Genomic DNA, 5,151 nt, shown 5'->3' with positions numbered 1-5,151 from the left:
GGAAGAAGAACAGAGGAAGTGCCCTTTCACACACATCAACATCCAGCACCAAAAGAAACAAGAAATAAAAATTGCCAGGCCCCGAGAGATTTTCCATGTCACTCAAGAATGTGAAGTGTAGGCACAGAATCAGGAGTACGGTACGCTTGGTACACTCTATGTTGGTTAGTCATAAATTCTCAAAACTGTTCGATATTGCAACCACATCACGCTCTATCTATCTATCTCATGATGTTTCCTATGTTTTGAATGACAGAAGTAAAATTTCAACTTTTCATCAAAAACTCCAAACCCAATTTTTTTTTCAGCTTCAGGCAACTGCAAACTTTCAGCTGAAGAGTGTAAAGTTTAAGATGAAAACCAAACAAGGTTGGTTGCTGGGTACTAAGTTTTCCAACAAAACATCACAGATCTTAGAGGAAAGCAGACACATTGTGAGAACAGTGTTTTTCTAAAAAAACAGTTTTCCATCCAAAAAACCCAACAAACCCACCAAATTCAACTGAAACTTTCCAACCAGACTTAAACTTTAAACAAGAGTGGGGAACCTTAATGTTGTCTAATAACACCATAACTGGAAACCCATTGATTCGGTTGCAGCTGTTTGATTTCTGTTTCAAAGGAAAGTAAAACTGAGTAATGGCAAAGCCGATACCCACAGAATATGTGTTATAGGGACTAGCAGCTTCAAACCCAGTTTCAGAGTTGCACCCAGCAGCCAGATCTGTCTATCCTGACATGGAGCTTAGATGGACAGGGAGGAGGTCACTGGGACTAGAAACCTCTTTGTCTAGCACCATATCCAGGCTCCATCACTGCTGACAGCTGAGCACAAATACTGTAACGAAGTGCACAGAATATACACATAATAATACACAGCCCGTCCCCCAAAGAGCTCACAGGCCTAGTAGACCAGGCAGAGAAAGGGAGGGAGGGAAAGAGAGTCCCAGGGAGGGGAAGTACTGTCTGCAGGTCATACAGCAGGTCAATGGCAGAGCCAAGAACAGAACCCAGGTGTCCTGATTGCCACTGACTCGCACAGCACAGACATAAAGTCACAAAGGGAAACGATACAACACAGCAGTAACTGAGCCATGCCACTAACCCATCATGACACAGATTTGTAAGCATGGCTGGCACTGGGGGCCATAAATCAATGTGTGAATTGGCAGCAGGCCGTCTATGTGGAATCATCACAGCCAAGTGGCCGTGTCGGACGCTGGGTGAGTCCATGTCGTATTTCCCTGGCAATGGGACTGAGGCTGTGCCGGTGTTTTACAGTTTCAATTCCAGGCCCAAGTTGCAAGCCTGCAGTTGGTCACAATAGAGGGACTTTCTTTGCTAGGACTGTTGGATTCAGCGTGTACCTTGTTCCATCTTACTGCATTTTATCAAGCCAGGCCCTGGCTCCGATCTTCACATGGTATGAAGTGACCCAGCTTCCAAGACTTGTGCGGATTGACATCAGTGGGATAACGCACCGGACTAGTTGTCTCATTCTCTGCAGCGAGGAGCCCTCACCGCCCCTGCTCAGTGGATGTGATCAGGGCTGTGCTCGGACAGCCATATCATCAGTTACTATGGAGAGAGGAATCAGGGTCATTCCCTTGGTCACTTTAAACCTCACCGTTGCCCTTCTCCTTCCCTCCACAGGCAGGACACAATGTGCTGAGGAAGAAAATGTCCAACTGAACCACCGTGACCGAGTTACTCCTCCTGGGATTCTCTGAGGTGCAGGAGCTGCAGATTTTGCACTTTGTGTCGTTTCTAGTGATTTACCTGGCAGCTCTGATGGGGAATCTTGTTATCATCACAGTCACAGCCCTCGACTGCCACCTTCACACCCCCATGTACTTCTTCCTGATTAATCTGTCCATCCTAGACATTGGCTCCATCTCTGTCACCGTCCCCAAATCCATGGCCAATTCCCTCATGAACACCAGGTCAATTTCTTTCTATGGATGTGTCACCCAAGTCTTTTTCCTCCTCTTCTTGGTGGAAGCAGATTTTTACCTTGTCACTGTCATGGCGTACGACCGATACGTCACCATCTGCCAGCCGCTGCACTACGAGAGAGTGATGAACAGGGGAGCTTGTGTCCAAATGGCAGCCGGGGCCTGGGCCAGCGGTGTTCTCAATTCTGCCCTGCACACCGGGAACACATTTGCAGTATCCTTCTGCAGAGGCAACAAGGTGGATCAGTTCTTCTGTGAAATTCCCCAGCTACTCAAGCTCACCTGCTCTGATGCCTACCTCACTGAAACAGGGGTCATTCTCTTTAGTGCGGGTTTAGTCTTATGCTGCTTTGTTTTTATAATTGTGACGTATGTTCAGATCATCAGCACAGTGCTGAGAATCCCCTCTGAGCAGGGCCGGCATAAAGCCTTCTCCACCTGCCTGCCTCACCTCACTGTGGTCTCCTTGCTAGTTTGCACTGGCAGCTTTGCCTACCTGAAACCCCTCTCCAGCTCAACATCAAGGCTGGATCTCGTAGTGGCTGTTTTCTATTCCGTGCTGCCTCCAGTGATGAATCCCATCATCTATAGCATGAGAAACAAGGAGATCAAAGCTTCCCTGCGGAAACTGACAGGGTAGCGGTTATCCACTAAAAATTAAACGTCCATCTTTTTCCTTTGACTGTGATTTCATTCTGTATCTGTATAGAAATGTAATCAATAGGTGACATTAGTGTCTCTGTGAGAACATGCTTTGCAATCTTTTTACATGCAAAGGGGTATTTACAGTGGCAAAAATGCACACTGTAGGAGAGTTAAGAGTTAAAAGCTGGACAAATGGTCAGGCCTAAGTTACAGGGAATGGGGTCAAGGCATGGGGAAACTTTGTTTCCGTTAATTGGTGTGAATTCTAGTTACAGTCTGTTATCTCTCTTCTTTCCCTCCCTTCCTGGACATCTGTGCAGGGGATGCGGCTAACTATCACCATTCTTGCACAAGGCCAGGGTGGGAATAAAGCATTATTTTCCTTCCCCCTTGGCATACCTTTACTTCAAAGAATGTTAGTGTAAAATTAATAGGTTTTGAGGTGATGTGCCTGCCCTCTGTATGGTAATCCTGTAAACAGCAAACAGCGGTGGGTATAATTGTATTCATCATGTAGTTGTTAATATTCATTTCATAGGTGTCAATGTAACCAAATACGGGTCAATGAGGAGTTGCTGGAAATGTATATATTTACATACTGGTATGGATACAAGAATTGTAAAGTAACCCCCCCATCACTCACTTGCGGTGTCGAGGTGTAACAAGCAGGCAATAAAGGGTTCTGTCTCCCCAATCTGCCCCAGGGACAACCAGTTTGGTTATTTCTAACACACACAAACTCAGCTCAATGGAGTTACAGTAGATTTACACTAGTGGAAATAAGATCGGAATCTGTTTATCTATCTATGTGTCTCTCTCAGGTCTCTGTACTGCCACCCATCCCTGGGCTAGTTGAGTACCTGCCACATAAAAGCAGCAGCCACATCAAAGTCTAGTGAACTTGATGAGGTTATTGGGTCTTCTCCGTTTGGGTGTATAAACTCTGCTTGTGTTATGCCGGCTCACCTCCCTTGGGTCAATTGCCTCAAGTTCACCAGTTCCATGAACCTTCATGTCTGCAGTGCTGGGATATTCATGAACTCACCTGACTCAGATTCATTTTAGAGGTAAAGGTATTAGTCACACAACTACGTTTTTATTGTTTCACACATTTCTTCAGCTGATACAGGCTTTTGGCAGAGATAATCAGTGTTGTAACTCCAAGGTGTCTTTGTTGCCATGTTAGTTTATCTGTTTCAATAAATAGTGAGGCTCATTCAACCCCAGGACACTGTCATTTGCTGAGACTCTTGAGAAAAGAGGTGAGGGGTGACTGACACTGGAATTGTCTTCTCATGCTACAGCCAAACCATGTTGACCTGTAGGATGTGCCCCGAGGCCTCCCCATTCCCCCAATCTTTCCCTGAAGCCTTGGATTGACGAGATAACATGATGGGTTGATGGGAGGAATTATATTCAGGTTTCATTAGTGGAGGTGAGAGGATGTTATGGTGAATATATGTGAAATGATCTTATAGTGAGTGAAAAGGGTAGAATGCTATAATTGACTGAGGAACAAAAATGGTATGATTTGTGAATATGGAGTCGTTTATGGTAGATTGTGAGGAGTAAGTCTATAACAGGTGGAGGTGCGGAAAGTCTAGGTATAAGTAATTGTGATAGTGAATAATATAGTTTATGAATGCAGTATTATCCAATGGTTAGTGGAGGATTGAGAAGCCTATTGCTGGTGGAGGGAAATGAAGTCCAAATGCTGATTGCAGGATAAAAGATAAGATTAATAAAGCAGAAATGCAAGAGACCTATCAGCCCAGGCCGATAAGAATTAGTGTCTTTGCTTTGTACACGAGCAAGTCCTCACGGCCTTAGCAGGAGTAAGTTGCTTAATAAAGTTAAGCTAAAGTTGCTTAATAAACACAAAAAGGAAGCTTACAAGAAGTGGACACTTGGTCAGATGACTAGAGAGGAGTATAAAATACTGCTGAGCATACAGGAGTGAAATCTGGAAGGCCAAAGCACAACTGGAGTTGCAGCTGGCAAGGGACATGCAGGGTTCCTACAGTTATGTTAGCAACACAGAGGAATTTAAGGGAAGTGTGGGTCCCTTACAAAATGGGGGCGGCAACCTAGTGAAAGATGATGTAGAAAAAGCTGAAGTACTCAATGGTTTTTTTGTCTCTATCTTCACAGACAAGGTCAGCTCCCAGACTCCTGCACTGGGTGGCACAGGATGGGGAGAAGGTGAACAGCCTTCAGTGGTGACAGAACAGGTTCAGGACTATTTAGAAAGGCTGAACATGCACAAGTCCATGGGGCCGGATGCAATGCATGAGAGGGTGCTGAGGGAGTTGGCTGAAGTGATTGTTGAGCTATTGGCTATTATCTTTGAAAGCTTGTGGCGACTGTTGGAGGTGCAGGAAGATTGGAGAAAAAGGCAAATCTAGTGCCCATCATCAAAAAAAGGAAGAGGGAAGATCCAGGGAACTACAGATCAGTCAGCCTCAACTCAGTACCCAGAAATATCATGGAGCAGGTACTCAAGGAATCCATTTACAAGCACTTGGAAGAGAGGAAGGTATTAAGAACAGTC

The 5,151-nt window shown here is 45.1% G+C and overlaps 1 pseudogene; it reads left to right on the top strand.

The window, feature by feature from the left end:
* Positions 1-1,680: 1,680 nt before the first annotated feature.
* Positions 1,681-2,595, top strand: LOC137165206 (olfactory receptor 14A16-like; annotated as a pseudogene).
* Positions 2,596-5,151: the final 2,556 nt, after the last annotated feature.

This window comes from Emydura macquarii, unplaced genomic scaffold (genome assembly GCF_026122565.2).
Source record: "Emydura macquarii macquarii isolate MOO-44397 ecotype Brisbane River unplaced genomic scaffold, CSIRO-AGI_Emac_v2 contig_33, whole genome shotgun sequence".
Lineage (NCBI taxonomy): Eukaryota > Metazoa > Chordata > Testudines > Chelidae > Emydura > Emydura macquarii.
This window is presented reverse-complemented; position numbering and strand designations above follow the sequence as displayed.